Source organism: Oncorhynchus nerka, linkage group LG17, assembly GCF_034236695.1.
Source record: "Oncorhynchus nerka isolate Pitt River linkage group LG17, Oner_Uvic_2.0, whole genome shotgun sequence".
Lineage (NCBI taxonomy): Eukaryota > Metazoa > Chordata > Actinopteri > Salmoniformes > Salmonidae > Oncorhynchus > Oncorhynchus nerka.
The window spans coordinates 21,831,005-21,849,174 of record NC_088412.1 but is presented as its reverse complement, the minus strand read 5'-3'; the positions used below and the strand labels follow the sequence as shown (position 1 = coordinate 21,849,174).

The following is an 18,170-nucleotide window of genomic DNA, read 5'->3' as shown; positions in this document are numbered from 1 at the left end:
CACGCACCCCTTACAGAAATGGATGAAATTACTAAAGAACCTCTTAAATGTAACTACATGTAATTGAAAATGTTATCTATGTGATCCCCAAAAGTAATGATGTATCATGAGAGTGCCATAAACAATAACTAGGAATGCTGCATACTCCAAGAAAGGTTAAAATGTCAACTTTCTGGTATAATAGTTATACATTGCTGAGGTGTAGTCACTTTTGAGGACTCAAGCTCAAGTACACAGTAAAAATATGATACAAATATTAAAATATGTATTGATATATATTGATTTTCTATTCAACAAAACTGTATGAATAAGGCTTGAAATGACTTATCTTATTTCTAAATATAGTATAATTAATTTATGTCTAATGTCTAACTATAAAATTTCACCTTCCTTATAATTGTAAAATATATATTTGTATATTTAGTGTTAGAGAACATGTGCATACATTATTTTCTATAGGTCTCTCTTGATCCAAATGTCTGCCCCCGTCTCTATGAACGTCCCACAAACCTCTAGCTTGGCTAGGAATTTGCCTTTCATCTCACATGAATCTTGTCCGTTTACGACAAACAGAAGGTGACAGTTGGAAAAGCGCATGAAATGGTAGGAGGGACATCCCAGCTTCAAGTGGTGTCAGATTTCCCATCCTGCTTCCAACAGGCAGAGGAGACATACTCCTGTGTCTGTGAGAATCCGGGCTACCTCTTAATGCAAGCCATTTCCATCCATGGTGTCCACATATCAATTTATAAGCGGAAATGTCAGTCGGAACTGGTACCAGAACCACGCAGGACCCAAAAACAGCTGACTTTAAATCTAAGATTATTAACAACTCATATGGTCCCGTGTATCTCAGTTGGTAGAGTATAGTGTTTGCAACACCAGGGTTGTGGGTTCGATTCTCACGGGGGACCAGCATGAGAAAAAGTGTGCAATCGATACTTTAAGTCACTATGGGTAAGAATGTCTGTTAAATGACTAAAATGTGAAAATTATAAGGACTTTTCATGAGGCTTTCGTAAGCTGAAGATACGTTTTTATTAGGCGTTTCTAAACTGAAGATATTTTCACCAATTATTTATCACTAACAAGGGAGGAAAATGAGATGTGCTGGAAGAAGAGAATCCTAACATCTATTCATAACCATAACCTAATCATATTCTAATCTGTTTTAATTGCCCAATCTATTCTAATCGATTCGATTCTCTTCTATTCTATTATTCTAATCTATCATATTCTAATCTATTCTAACAGATTCATATTCATTTTCCATAACTCCTTGTTGCTGGCTATCAGCACTAATAATATGAATAACAAGCTCCATATAGTAGCCACCGGATATTATGATATCATGGTCAAGCCTGGCATCTCATGGTGAATGGTCAATCAAAACTAAGAGAAACTGAATGATTTTTACTTGTGTTGTCCTTCTGTTTTAGTATCATCTGCCTCAGCCGTGTCAGGGTTGTGGTTAGTATCATAGCAATAGGCGGCTGAGGCTAGATGTACGGTTAGTGCTCAGAATAAAGATCACAATCTCACTGTTATATAAAAGATGTAATATGTAATTCGACACAACAACATTTAGCCTACTTTGCATAATTGATTCCTATCCTGATATACAGTACCAGTCAAAGGTTTGGACACACCTGCTCATTCAAGGGGTTTTCTTAATTTTTTACACAGTGAAGACATCAAAACTATGAAATAGCAAATATGGAATCATGTAGTAACCAAAAAAGGGTTAAACAAATCAAAATATATTTTAGATTCTTCAAAGTAGCCACCCTTTGCCTTGATTACATCTTTGCACACTCTTGACATTCTCTCAACCAGCTTCATGAGGTATGCTTTTCCAACAATCTTGAAGGAGTTCCCACATATGCTGAGCATTTGTAGGCTGCTTTTACATCACACCTCCTCCTCCATGCTTCATGGTGGTAACCACACATATGAAGATCATCCGTTCACCTACTGTACTCTGCGTCTCACAAAGACATGGCTGTTGGAACCAAAAATCTTAGATTTGGGCTCATCAGACCAAAGGACAGAATTTCCACCGGTCTAATGTCCATTGCTTGTGTTTCTTGCCCGAAGAAAGTCTCATCTTCTTATTGGTGTCCTTTAGCAGTGGTTTATTTACAGCAATTTGACCATAAAGGCCTTATTCACATAGTCTCTTCTGAACAGTTGATGTTGAGATGTGTCTGTTACTTGAAGCATTTACTTGGGCTGCTATCTGAGGTACAGTTAACTCTAATGAACTTATTCTCTGCAGCAGAGGTAACTCTCGGTCTTCCTTTCCTGTGGCGGTCCTCATGAGAGCCAGTTTCATCATAGCGCTTGATGGTTTTTGCGACTGCACTTGAAGAAACTTTAAAGGTTTTTCCGGATTGACTTACCTTCATGTCTTAAAGTAATGACGGACTGTCATTTCTCTTTTCTTATTTGAGCTATTCTTGCCATAATATGGACTTAGCCTTATTTGGTAAAAGACCATCTTCTGTATACCACCCCTACCTCGTCACAACGCAACTGACTGGCTCAAACGCAGTAAGAAGGAAAGAAATTCCACAAATTAACTTTTAACAAGACACACCTATTAATTGAAATGCATTCCAGGTGACTACCCCATGAAGCTGGTTGAGAGAATGTGAAGAGTGTGCAAAGGCTGTCATCAAGGTAAAGGGTTGCTACTTTGAAGAATCTAAAATATATTTAGAAAAGATTAACACTTTTTTTGTTAATGCATGATTCCATATGTGTTATTTAATAGTTTTGATGTCTTCGCTATTATTCTACAATATAGAACAAAGTAAAAAATAAAGAAAAACCCTTGAATTTGTTGGTGTGTCAGAACTTTTGACTGGTACTGATAATATATATATATTTTGAAAGCCACATGAGGCTTGTGAGGGATTTACCATTTCATCCCTTTTACAGGGAAATATATTTTAAAGAACACACCCTACCTCCAATGTTCCCTTCTATAAGTTCTCATTGTTCTCATGTGGTTCAACGCTGTGTGCTTGCACCTATGTGTCTCTCAGGGGGACAGACTCCATCTCCAAATTAAAGTCAGTGCTCCTTGACTTAGGCAACTGCTTGACTCACCATAATTACAGCCATTCTCTATTTGCAACACTTTCCATTGTATTCCTTGGGCGCTGAATAGATGGGTGATTTAAGAATAGCACGCCAGCGGACCGGCTGTCTGGCAGGGACACAATGATTGCACTTCTATGACACAGAGTTAAGGCACATTATGACTGAGTCACAAGCATATGTGAATTGAATATACTTCATGTGTATATGTCTCAGGTGTTTTCTGTCTGTGAATTAATGTCACAAGCCAAGGCGAAATTAATCTGTCATTTAAATGCTGTCATTTGCATATAATTTCAAAACAATTTTAAAGGCAGGTCAGATGACAGTGAGAGACAGTAGGGACATTCATCATTTGATCACGAGAAGAATCATCAGTAGGCTAATTCCATGTTGGCCTTCAACTAAAAATGAAATGACACATAATATCAAATGTCAATCATAGACCTCTGAAGGCCATGTTGGAGCTTTTGACAGTTACCAGACCTCTCACCTTTACCCGCGTCATGCTATATTTCCCCGTGGCTGCGTTTACGCGGGCAGCACAATTCTGATATTTGACCCACTCGGTAACACTTCCTTTTAAGTGGTCCTAAGTACATGTGTAATTACACTTGAACAAGTATTGTAGTTAACTGTAACTCATAGTTACAGAGTAATAACAAGATGTACCTGGTCGTAATTGCGGTCTGTAATTACAGAAGTGTCAGAACGAATGTTTGTTACCATGCTGGTTACAAATGGGCAGGTTTCCTAAATTCACCAACTTAGTGTTTCGCTTCTTCCCAGCTGCATCTGATTCATTAACTACTGTGACAAAAATTGGGATCCCTTGTGGAAGTGCTGGGTGTCTAAGCGATTATAGCCTATGCTCAATATCCTCTAATTACTTACCCATCAATATGCACTGTTAAAAATATATCTCCAGTCAACGTTGTTGCTAGCACTTGCTCCCAAAATAAAGCGTACCATCTGGGTTAACTTGGTTGAGCTTAGGAAAATAGATTTAATAAGAGTGTCCATATGAGGAATAAGACACTAAGCATAGTACATGTAACGTTTTCCTAGGTGCAATGTAATTACTAATTGTTACATAGGATTTAGCTAGTTAAAATTAAGTGTATCTTGAGGGGTACTTACTTGTAACTAATATGTACTTATACAATACATTACCCATCCGGTCAACAAGGCCCTCATTTTCAAGTTTCTGGAAGTGTGATCCAAGTTGTACTTGTAACTAATACACTAGTACACCAGAGTACATGTATAGTAATATCTGCATAAGTACAATGTAATTACTAGGTGTTACACAGGATTTGGCTAGTTACAATGAAGTGTATCTTGAGGAGTACTTATTGTAGTTATAGTGTACCGATAGCCAGCGGTGGAAAAATGACCAAATTGTCATACTTGAGTGAAAGTAAAAATACCTTAATAGAAAATTACTGAAATAAAAGTGAAAGTCACCCAGTAAAATACTACTTCTGTAAAAGTCTAAAATTATTTGCTATTTGTGGATCCCTGCGGTCTGGCAGAATTGAGGCAGTTATACAATTTTAAAAACATTACAATGCATTCACTACAGAACTCACAACACACACAAGTGTGTACTCTCAGGCCCATACTCCACTACCACATATCTACAACACAAAATCCATGTGTATGTTATCATGTGTGTGTGTATGCATGTGTCTGTGCCTATGTTTGTGTTACTTCATAGTCCCCGCTGTTCTTTAATGTGTATTTTTACCTGCTTTTTAAATCTGATTCTACCGCTTGCATCAGTTACCTGATGTGGAATAGAGTTCCATGTAGTCATGTCTCTATGTAGTACTGTGCGTCTCCTATAGTCTGTTCTGGACTTGGGGACTGTGAAGAGACCTCTGGTAGCATGTCTTGTGGGGTATGAATGAGTGTCCGAGCTGTGTGCTAGCATTTCAAATAAAATAGAACTTTATTTGTCACATGCGCTTAATACAACAAGAGTAGATGCCACGCCTGCTCCCCCTACTTGGCGCCAGGCTCCCTACCATTACGCACTCCTACCACTACCAGTATGCACACCTGCCTTCCCCCCCCGTCATGTTCATCCGCGATTATTGGACTCACCTGGACTCAATCACCTGTTTGATTACCTCCCCTATATTTGTCATTTCTCCAGCTCTGTCCAACGCTGCTGCATTAATGTTCGTATGTCGTTGTGTTACCCGTGTGCTGACGCTGTTCCTGTCATGTTACTAGCCCTGTTTCTTTGTGTTCTTGAACGTAGCCATGTTTCCTTGTGTTCTTGAACGTAGCCGTCTTTCATTTTTGTTCATTGATTTCACCTGTGTTAGTTACTCACCTGGTCTCAATTGGGGGGGTGAATCTACACCTTTTCTCCCTAAGTATTCATTACAACGTCATCTGTTTCCTACTGCTTTAACCATCAATTGGTTACACATTAATAAACAGTTTTGATTAACATTTTGAAATAGTAATTTGTGCTTGGCTGAATAATGGTTTATAAATGCACTATAAATGAAAAACAAACTCTCTTATTCCATCATGTAATCTTGTAATGGTTTCACTGTTGATGAACATTCTCACTTTTCAATGGGATGCAATGGTGCAATGATTTATTTTAATGCATCATGTCAAGCATCATATGAAGGAATTAAGGCATAATGTCTTCTCATCTGCAGGAACATGCTAAAAATATTGACGACCACAAATGTGTCACCTTGTGTTGACCATAACTTCATGTGACAATTGTAAAGAATTGCTATTTCTTATGCAAGTGACCAGCCTACTGCTAAATACATGGCTACAACTCATAGTTAAAGCGTGTGGGGTCCCCTACAGGATAGCTCCCACATTACACACTAACTACCAAACAAGCGCACACACATAATCTCCTTTGTAGCTGAACATTGTGTGCCCGAAGAGGATTCTACGATGACGGACAGACAACTGAGCCAATGGCGGAAGACTACAGACTACACCCCAGCTGAACCAATCCGGAGATCCGATCTTCCGGAGTCAACCTACTTTCTGTGCCGTATATTAGGGCTGTACTGATTAGGGCTGTACTGGCGGCCTCTTTTCCTGCTGTTCTGTGCGAGCGAACGGGAGAGCCGTAATTACGCTGTACTAGATATCTTCACTCTGAATAAACTGTCGCTTGTCATAAAATGTACCACTTTGTCTGAATCGATCCTTGACCGGCTCACCCATCTACATATCTAATTACTAACACAATGCACAAAGAACGGGGTCGAGAGCAAGGTCAGTGTGCAAATTCCAGACAAGAGAAAGAAACAAAGTGTTTGTAGATGAGACAAAAACATCAAGACAGGAGAGAGAGAGTATGTTTTTTTGTGGGATACATTCATTCTGCTGGACAATTCAGCATAGGTAGCAATCTACCTTTGTTTGTAAATTATGTGTTGGAGTGTTGGAGCATGCCCTGTCTATCCGTCAATAAAAACAAACAAAAATATTTTGTAGTCTGATTTGCTTAATAGAAGGAATTTGAAATGATTTATACTTTTTAAATTCTTTATACTTAAGTACATTTGAGCAATTCCATTTACTTTTGATACTTAAGTATATTTAAAACCAAATACTTTTAGACTTTTACTCAAGTAGTATTTTACTGGGTGACTTTCACATTTACTTGAGTCATTTTCTGTTAAGGTATATTTACTTTTACTCAAGTATGACAATTGAGTACTTTTTATACCACTGCACATGTGCAATAACTCAATTCATCCTTGCACTCCTTCTAAACAATAACATTTTTTTTTTTGGCAAAGGGTAAAGTCTACAAAACGCAGTCCACTCTGTTACAGATTCTAGTTTTGGAAACAGAAAACTGTATGGAGACCAAATGTTTAATCTTCAGCAGAATGTCAGCCAAAATCCATCTTGCTCTATCTTCTCCCCCTGCCTCCACTGGGCTTCCTCTCATCACCATATTTGGCATTGAGTGAAAATGCCAACTGGATGCTTCATCTGTGATAGATAGCACATTCTACAGAATAGACTTTCCATGCAATCTGTTGAGTTTTGTTTGGATTAGCTAGAACACTAGCTAGCTTGTTTCCTAACCATGACTAGATAGCTGGCTAAGTTACCTAACCTAAAGCTGGCAAATAGCTATACGACGGTTGCTACTCGCTAGATAACTAGCTAGCTAGTTGGGCTCACATATGTGTAAAGCTAGCCACAATAATGATTAACCACAATAGTGTAATTTATGGTTTGCCTTTATAATAAAAGTCCCCCATTGAAAGTGATACAAATGGAGCACACCAAGCATGTTACCTTGTGCTAGCTAGCTAAGTGTGTCAACACACACTATGAGTGACATTCTGCCAATTTTTTAAAAACATTTGATCACAATTCAGTTTTAAACTCTCAAAACTAGAATATTTTACAAACAGATTCAGTGGATGCTTTGTAGACTTGACCCTTTTCCAAAGTTTTAAAGACGAGCTGCGAGCTCTTGTCGAACAGGGATTCCGGGTTCCAGGCACTCTCCGTGGCAGAAGTGCCAAAAAACACAGCGTAGTCTGCCACACTATTAGGAGTCTTGTCGCAGTTGAAGTGGCTTCCGAGCAGTCTCTCTCCTGGACAACGGAGAATCGAACACTTTTCTTACCTCCACCACAAACTCCTCAGGCTGAGGCAAACGGTGGATTGTTGCTCCCAGGAGAGTGCTTTCCCGGACATGAGTGTTAACAGGTACGCTATCTTCTAGCGATCCGAGGGAAATGAAGAGAAACGCCCGGCAGGTTTCTGGATCTCCAACATAGAGTTCTGGAGACAAATAATTAGCAGTAAAACTTTTTGTCTGAATTTTGATGTCGCCAGATTGACTTTAGTTACAGTGTAGCGTTAGTTAGCTAGCTAAAATTGAGGGGAGACCTCCAGATTTTAGCTAGCTAATGTTGTCATTGCTAGCTAACTTTGACTAACTTTGCTAACTAATGACAACATTGCCATCTGTCTAAAGTACATTTCACAACATGATGATGACAAAGTGGTTTCCCGCTAAATATGTAAAGAATTTAGCAATGTCGTCATATTCCCAAGTCCCTATAGTGTAATTTAGATGAAACAGACATTATCCCCGGTTTAAAGTGATTAGCCCCATTCTACTTTGGAGCATCAATATGGCTGTGGTGTCTGTAGAACATTGATGACAATGGCAACAACGCAACGGAGTGACGGAGGTGCAACCCATGTATAAGTACACATTAGTTACAGGTAAGTACCCCTCAAGATACACTTTATTTTAACTAGCTAAATCATGTGCAACAAATAGTAATTATGGTATGCTTTATTTTGGGGGCAAGTGCTAGCAACAATGATGACAAGATATATTTTGAACAGTGCAAATGAATGGCTAAGTAATTATTGCCTATTGAGCGTAGGCTATAATCTCTGATACCCAGTGCATCCACAAGGAATCCCAACCTTTGTTACAGTTGCTAATGAATCGGATGCAGCAGAGAAGAAGTGTAACACTAAGTTGCTGAATTTAGTGGAAACCTGCCTATTTGTAACAAGCATGCTAACAATAATTGCTTGCTACACTTCTGTAATTACAGACCGCAATTACTACAAGTTATGTGTTCTTATTACAATGTAACCATGTTGTTGCAGTTAACTAAAATGCTTGTTACGGTGTATTTACACATGGAATTAACCTGTAACTGTCACGATCTTCGTACGGAGGAGACCAAGGCGCAGCGTAAGATGAATACATAGTTTTTAATGAAGACGAAGAACAAACTTAACAAACTACACAAAACAACAAACACACCACTATTATAATACTAGTGCAGACACAGGCAACTAGACATAGACAATAACCCACGAACCACAATACAAAACAGGCTACCTAAATATGGTTCCCAATCAGAGACAACGACAAACACCTGCCACTGATTGAGAACCATATCAGGCCAAACACATAGAAACAGACTAACTAGACATGCAACATAGAATGCCCACTCATATCACACCTTGACCAAACAAAACATAGAAACAAACAACGCAAACCATGGTCAGAGTGTGACAGTAACAAGGACCCCTTAAAAGGAAGTGTCATCAATTGGTCTTTTGACCAATCAAATCAGATATATTCACATTAGATATTTTTCAGAGCTGATCTGATTGGTCAAAAGACCAATTAGTGGAAAATATCAGAATTGGGCTGCTTGTTTAAATGCAGACAATGAGTGACATTTCCCAGAAGCAACATACCAAGAGCAGAGTATTGTATTAGATATATCTTTAACAACTCATGAAGAAACACCACATTAGGTAACCTACTGCAGTGGTTGTCAAACTTGTTGTCAAACACCCAAATCACATTTTACTATCCCTGAAATACCTTCTTAAGTGCTTAAGTGCAACTGGGCCTTATTAGGCCTATATTCTTCACTATCCAACTACTGTCTTTGTAATATGTAGGTTTGTGTCAAGGCAATGCAATAATGGACCGGTTGCAATCCATTTGAGTGTGTCCATAGGAGGTTTCTCTATGTGCCTCTGCTAATTTATGAACAAAAATGAACAAAAATATAAACGTAACATGTAAAATGTTGGTCACATCTTTCATGAGCTGAAATAAAAGATTCCAGACATTTTACATATGCATTATTTCTCTAAAATGTTGTGTACAAATTTGTTTACATCCTTGTTGGTGAGCATTTTTCCTTTGCCAAGATAATCCTTCCACATGACAGTTGTGGCATGTCAAGAAGCTGATTAAACAGCATGAACATTACACAGGTGCACCTTATGCTGGGTACAATTGTCAGAGTCGTGTGTGTATGGGTGGCAGGGAAGTCAGGCGCAGGAGAATCAAACTGAGTGTAATGGAGTTATTTAATAACAATAAACTAAACATACTCCAAACACTAAATGTAACAATAAACAAAGTGGGTACGAGGACCCGTCGCACACCAATACAAAAACAATACAACACTGAAATAACAAACAATCTCTGACTAAGACATGAGGGGAAACAGGGTTAAATACACAACAGGTAATGAATGGGATTGAAACCAGGTGTGTAGGAAGACAAGACAAAACCAATGGAAAATGACAAATGGATCAATGATGGCTAGAAGACCGGTGACGTCGACCGCCGAGCACCGCCCGAACAAGGAGAGGCAACGACTTCGGCAGAAGTCGTGAGAACAATAAAAGACAACTCTAAACACAGATTTTGAAGGAGTGTGCAATTAGTATGCTGACTGCATGAATGTCCTCCAGAGCTGTTGCCAGATAATTCAATGTTCATTTCTCTACCATAAGCCACCTCCAACGTCGTTTTAGAGAATTGCCTCATAACCGCAGACCACGTCTATGGTGTCTTGTGGGCGAGCAGTTTTCTGATGTCAACATTTTGAACAGAGTGCCCCATGGTGGGTTATGGTATGGGCAGGCATAAGCTACGGACAACAAACACAAGTGTATTTTATCTATGGTAATTTGAATGCACAGAGATACCGAGACAAGATCCTGAGGCTCACTGTTGTGCCTTCACCTCATGTTTCAGCATGATATTGCACGGCCCCATGTACACAATTCCTGGAAGCTGAAAATGTCCCAGTTCTTCCATGGCCTGCCTAGGCTGAGTTAATCATGGCCAAACTACAGAGCCGTGACTAAAAATATTCAGGCAAATAGCTAGGCCCACGGCTTCCCCCTCTAGGATTCTCAGCTGAAGATATGAACAACCACACGCTCCATGTGATCCTCAATCCCAACGCTCTGTTTTAACGTTTAGAAATGTTAATAATCCTTGCTTTTGAAACGGTTTTGGAAATATAAAACCCTTTACTTCCACATTACATCTAAATAATTTCAGAAATGCAAAATACACGCTTACTGTAGACTGTTTTAACTGGTTTTCACACAGTTGCAGCCAGCTATTTTTTCAGCTACAACACTATTATGGCATCCTTCTTTTGTTACAGACAGGTGTTTGGAGATGTTTCAATAATTAATTAGAACAGGTGGTCGCTTCTGTCTTCCGTGAACAAGCGCTGTAAGACGGAAATATTATAGAGTGGAAACCCTAACCCGATAGATGCGTTTAGTAATTTAACCTTTTTTTTAACCTTTCTCGCTGATGTGAAAGTTTAGTTCCAAATGTTTCCAAAACCGTATAGCAAGCGTGGCATAGCCTATTGACATTTAGACAAAGTATTGACGTTTAGACAAGATTTGGGAGTGGAGTGTGGGTGCATCTGCCTCTGTCAGTTGACAGGTTCGTGAATAGATGGTATACTGTATGTTTAATCAATAAGGCACGAAGGAGTGCGGTATATGGCCAATATACCTTGGCTAAGGGTTGTTCTTATGCACAACTCAACGCGGTGTGCCTGGATACAGCCCTTAGCCATGGTATATTGGCCATATACCACAAACCCCAGAGGTGCCTAATTGCTACTATAAACTGATTACCAATGTAATTACAGCAGTAAAAATAAAAATGTTGTATACTGTCTGATGTACCACGGCTGTACCACAGCCAATCAGCATTTAGGGCTCGAACCACCCAGTTTATAATTAACATTATCGTCTATGAATGGGCTAGCAAATACCATGCTGACAATATTTGTATTCATTGTCAGCAACATTTTTGTAGAGAGGAAACATGTATTTTTGTCTGATAATTATTTCAGTTCACAGGAAATTATTGTGGCCACATCATTTTGGGATATGCAGTAGGCTAATCTCCATTAACCAAGAACAAAAATTGTGAGTAATTTGGTCAGATACCATTTATGTTTAGTAGTCTGTCCAGGAGAGTTTAGGATATCAGTAGCCTGTAAAATTAGAGCAGAGTTCTATTTCTCTCTAGTGGTGGGAAAGCATAGGTGCATCGATTTCGAGATTAAACATTGCCAAAGTAGAGGCATTTCTTTTTTACTTTAGCCTACTTTAAGAAATAACCAACTGACTTAGTATGACAGGATGGGCTCAGTATAGGCTAGTGTTCAATAGTTTCCCCACATAGGTTATCTCAAGGATGCAAGGAGAAAGATACATGTTTTAAACAGGCCTATCTGTTTGAAAAGGGCCCGTGCCTCCTCAGCTCAGGTGTTTGTGGTCCCCTCTCAATCAGTTTGTTAATTGGTAATTAGAATAAAGTAGAATATGCTGCTTTATGCAATTATGTTATTCATTAACTTTAGAGTGATATTCTCTAGATACAGCTGTGTATTCAGCTTGTGGCCTTTCCTCCCACTATGATTGAAATGCTCTTCGGCTAGATATTAAATTACTGGGCTACCTAGACCAATATGCTAACTGGCATCAGTGCAACTTTTAACATACATTTTAACTTCATGAAAATTGAATTGACGGAGAAATGCAAATGTAATGATTAAACTACACATGAGGATATTAATTGAAATAATGCATTGAATGGGTAGTGCCAGTCAACATTCCAGCCTGCATTTGGTTTGCTAATGATGCACTGCTCTCATTCCATTTCCCAAAGAAAGAGATTGAGAGGCAGTTGTGTGCACTTCTGCATACAACTTAATTCCAAGTTTGATGGCCTACATCTACTTTGCTGATCCAGATACGATGGCTGATTTAGTTTACTCCTGACTGTTCATCTGAAACACATGCAAATTGATTGATTTTAACTTCAATTTAAGTTAATTCTCAAACCCCAGGAGTCAGGTAGCAGTAGTGACAAGGAGTACAAAAAGGTATGCCATCTCATCTCTATTCCCTGCATCTCTGAATGCTAAATAATCACACACATATATTTGCCATGTAGTGTCTCATTAAATTCCACAAACCATTCATTTCAATTGATTTGGACTCAGAATACATGAACTGTGGATTGATACCGACCATGGTATTTCAATATATATAGCATCCTGCAATATGCAGTTGCTTCATCCATTTTTAGGTTTCTGAGTTAATGGAATGTGCCCATTGAAACAGGTGGGGAGAACACTTTGTTAATGAACGCTTACGTGATGTGAATTATAATAAAGATGCTCTTGAAAATACATTTCTCTCCTGTAAGCCTGTCCCTGAGGTAAAGAGTAAGAGGCTCCCAGCGTCAGATGGCCCAGCCCAGAAGAAGGGGAGAACAGCTCCAACGCAACCCCCCTCCCCCCCAACAATAAAAGGAGCCAGTGGGAGGATGAGGGAGAGCAGAGCAAATAAAGTCACTGATTTGCAAACAGCCACATCACTGTACGTCTAAAACCAGCAGACATTTCTGCACTCGAGCATGTTCTATGTAACACTCTCTCTCGTCTGCAGACAGGAAAGATGAGGTTCGTTAGGGTGTCTCTTCCAAAGGCAAGGTCCAGAACGATATCAGAGAGTTTACACCACTGACATGGGCGACCGGTACAGACAGAGTGCTCTTTTCACATCCACGCCATTAAGTCTCTTAAATGTAACAATACTGAACAAAAATATAAACACAATATCCCACAAACGCAGGTGGGAAAAGGACCACACTATGTATGATCCCCAATTAGAGGCAACGATCATCAGCTGCCTCCAATTGGGAACCATACTCACACCAACATAGAAATTCAAGATTAGAACACCCCCTAGTCACGCTCTGACCTACTGCACCATAGAGAACCCAAAGGGCTCTTTATGGTCAGGGCGTGACAATGACGTATTTCCTATTCACCAAAACTGTATGAATAAGGCTTGAAATGACTTATATGCTTTCTAAATATACAGTGCCTTGCGAAAGTATTCGGCCCCCTTGAACTTTGCGACCTTTTGCCACATTTCAGGATTCAAACATAAAGATATAAAACTGTATTTTTTTGTGAAGAATCAACAAATAATTTTGCACGCCCAATTTTTCCGTTTTTGATTTGTTAAAAAAGTTTGAAATATCCAATAAATGTTGTTCCACTTCATAATTGTGTCCCACTTGTTGTTGATTCTTCACAAAAAAATACAGTTTTATATCTTTATGTTTGAAGCCTGAAATGTGGCAAAAGGTCGCAAAGTTCAAGGGGGCCGAATACTTTCGCAAGGCACTGTAGTATTGCAAATTTTTAAATCCCTAACTTCTCAATACTTCCCCCGAAGTCGGTTCCTCTCCTTGTTCGTGCGCCGTTTGGTGGTCGACGTCACCGGTCTTCTAGCCATCACCAATCCACTTTTAATTTTCCATTGGTTTTGTCTTGATTTCCTGCACACCTGGTTTACATCTCCTCATTATTACTGTGTATTTATCCCTCTGTTCCCTCCATGTCTGTGTGGGGTATTGTTTATTTTGTCAAGGTTGGCACGCTTCCGGCTGGTTTTCACCAGGTTTTGTTTTATGCCCGTGCTTTGCGGCAGCCGATACTTTGTACTTGGGTTTTGTACTTTGTGCTGCCTCACTTGTTTCTTGGGCATTTGTTTTGTGACGCGGTTGCCTTCTGTATTATGATAGCCTAAGTAAAGTGCTTTGTCCACTCATCTCTGCTCTCCTGCGCCTGACTTCCATGCACCAGCTACACCCACCATTGACATAACTATAAGAGTTCACCTTCCTTATAACTATAAAATAGATTACCCATAACATTTCACCTTCCTTAAAGTACATATTTGTCAGTTTAGTGTTAGAGAAAATATGCATATTTTCTAAAGGGTTCTCTTGATCAAAACATCTCCCCTACCACTGTGAACGTCACACAGGGCTCTAGCTTGGATTCCTGAACTCGCTAGGAAATCAACTTTCAGCATATATTAATATTGTCCATATTTGACAAACAAAGTGTTTTTTGTTTAACATCTATTAATTATTTTAGATTAATGGCTATAAATCGATCTCTGAGTGTGCTAACCATAATCCCCTGTTGCACTACAATGTAAGGATTGCAGGCATGTGCTTTGTCAGTTGCTGTGATGTAGGGTTCAGCCAGGAGTTGATGGACAGTCGGAAGAGCGAATTAAATGGTCCCAGCTTCAAGTGGTTTCAGATTTCACATCCTACATCTCACAGGTGGTCAGAATATACTTCCGTGTCCGTGGAACCAGGGCTATCGCTCAATACAAGCCAATTCGATCTATGGTTTCCACAGATTGATTTATAAGAGACAATTATGGTAAAAATTGGTACCAGAACCACGCAGGTCCCCTAAACAGGGGACTTTACATCTGAGAGATTTAAGCTAGCGGTCCATAACGGGCTTTGGTGCAATATGCCATCACATCACACTCATTTTCTTGAACAAAACCTTCCAGTTGAGTGAGCGTGCTTTGCAATGCAGAACTAGAGTGCAGTGGTGAATTATCTCAAACACTGTATGCTTATTTGTCAGATTTACGGTTGGTGAAGTTTGCCATGCCAGCCAGAGCATTTAAGAATCATTCAGTGTGTGTGTGTGTGTGAATTAATGAATTAATGAGCAGTGCAGAGTGCTAAGTTGCTCCCTCGGCTGACTGTCATGGCTCGTCCTGGGCATCAGTCACTACAGACCAGGCTGTGGAGATCAAGCTTGGCTGCCTCCCTGTGCCGATTCAGTGGTTAACAAGAAGCAGCATTAATGCTACTGTGAATTGTATGTAACATTTTAGTTCACACTATTGATTTGTTGTCTTGGGCCTCCAGACTCGCGAAACGCTAATGGAAATTGTCAATAAAAAACGCATGTACAGGAAGTTCTCACTCTTGGCTCCCCTGCCTCAACGACCTCCACTCTCTCAAAATAGCCACTCGACATCCTTGTAGTTTAAGGCTGGGGCAGTAGCAGTGTGACAACATAGGCTTCTTATCCAATAAGCTACATAGAGTATATGATGGTTGGCGGCCGGATAGATGCCTTGGAAATCAATACATGTCCACTTGAATAAAACTAAAATAAAAGTGGTGGGTAAAAATACAGAAATGAATTAAAAACCTTCAATCTTGTTTCAGGGTGCTGTGTGGCATGCTATTCAAACATATCAAACATCTCAGAAAAATAATAAGAAATGTCAGAGTATGAACCCCGCCCTGCGGTTATTGTATTGAGCTTCCATGTCAATGTGGACCCCGACACCACGGCCGGCCCGCTCATTAGGCAGAATTAGGTGACTGCCTATGGCGGCAAATTGATGAGGGCGGCATTTTATTAGCTAAACTGACCCAGCGCACCTCCAACAACAACACATAAAACCTCACATAATTCTGTCCAAAAACAATGACAATTTCTCTTAACGAGTGGCATATGAGCTTTTTAGGTGATCACTGATGCCGCCCTTTGATCAGTAGTGCCCACTCTGTCTAAGACAGGGGCGCAAAATATTTTGCTTGTCCATTCTCAGTGCGCTTCTCCAGAGTGCTGTTGGAGAGCACATCTCTGCAGCGCTCCACCAATGCGCTCCACCAATGTTCCATCCAAAAATCGAATGCCATAAATTATGGAGCAGATATAGGATATGGTAGAAAGAGCATGTGGCCTTTTCTTAAACCTACTACAGTCTGGAGATTAAATGTATGACAATGTAATGAGACGGACACTGTTTACATCATGCAGGTTTCTCCGATCAAATATCTTAACCTAAATGGGGCTCAATCAACTGAAAAATAAGCTGCCATGTTAACAAACAACATATCCTAAAAACAGGATGGGTCAAAGTTAAATGGACAATATGGAATGGACCAATCACAACTGTTGTCCAAGAGTTTCACTCCATTGTGGTGATCAGTGAATACTTCTGCCTTTCCCGCTGTGTAAACACATTGCAAATAGGCTTGCGATAACTCCTGATAAAGTTGGGTAGCTGATATTCAGAGCTTAAATAGCCAAATTGTTTAGCCACATGAATCAGGACTAATAAAGCCAATGCAAAATCCTGTTTTACAAATGGTGGGCTGACCAAATGGATGGGCATTCATAAAATTCCATTGCACTGACAAGGTATGCTACACCCCGGTAAGCACCAGCCGAAGTCTTTTGGACTCTTTTTTGGGGGTCCTGTCCAGACGTTGTTTGGTGTTTTACAAACGGTAGCCTTACCACATAGATGGGCATTCATAAAATGTCTTTCAGGCAACACTGTAGGCTACACCTCAGTAAGCATAGACCGATGCCGATGCCCTTTGGACATCTTTTTTTGGTGCGGCCATGATTTCCACATCCACGGACATTGGTTTTTGGTCTGGTCCGGACCAAATCTGAACCAATCATACAAGTGTATGTTTGGTTCAGATGTTGTCCTGTCTGGACCAGCCTTGATTTAGCCCAAACATAGACGTATATAAATGACTTATTTTCAACTTTCATTCAGAATGAAAAATGAACCTGATTTCAACATCAGGAAAATACATATTTCTCAACGTCTGGAAAAGATGCCTTTTCAACGTCCTGCAAAATATGCATTTTAAACTCACTACCCTTCACTGGTCTGTGTCTCCCTTAGGTGTGGCGTTAAACCTGGAGCAGTGGAACCAGCTGAAGATCATCCGAGACATTGACACTGTGATCCTGAAGATCTAGACCCCCCACGGTGCCCAGTGAGCAGCCAAGACAGCCCAGATCGATTCCCCTCTACACAAGCGAGCCTGTTATCACTGACAGTATATCACTTTATTTAATCCACTGTTAAATGGCTTTAACATCCTGCAGATATGTTCAATTAAAGCCCTTTGTTTTACATACCTCACTTTACAAAATAGCTGTCTGTTCTGTGTTGTAATTCTGTATTGTTTTATTTATTAGTTGGTTTTATAAGCCATGGCTTCAGTTGCAAAGAACAGATGTATTTTCTCTGTAAGTGTTCTTGACAGCATTTGTAAATATAGAGGACAAGTTAATGAAGCCTATATGAAGTTAGTCGGGGTATTTTTTTGTTAAATTATAATATGGTAGCCTGCACTATCCATTCATCTTTGGAAATGCATACGTTTCTTGAAGTAACGTAATATCAGTAATATCAGCTGATGTACGAAGGGCTATATGAATACATTTGATTTGAAGTAACACACAGACTAAAAAAACTGTTCTCCATTATTACTTTGATCATTTTCTCCCATTATCTGTTGAGTAATGAGATGTGTTGATTATGATCTGATCATGGCTTTTAATGGG

The 18,170-nt window shown here is 39.6% G+C and overlaps 1 long non-coding RNA gene across 1 annotated transcript; it reads left to right on the top strand.

Moving 5' to 3' along the window:
* The first annotated feature begins 7,394 nt into the window (after nt 1-7,394).
* On the top strand, nt 7,395-17,745 carry LOC115145450 (uncharacterized). Its single transcript, XR_003865963.2, has 2 exons — nt 7,395-8,358; nt 17,503-17,745. It is a non-coding gene; the product is annotated as an uncharacterized LOC115145450 (long non-coding RNA).
* Nucleotides 17,746-18,170: the final 425 nt, after the last annotated feature.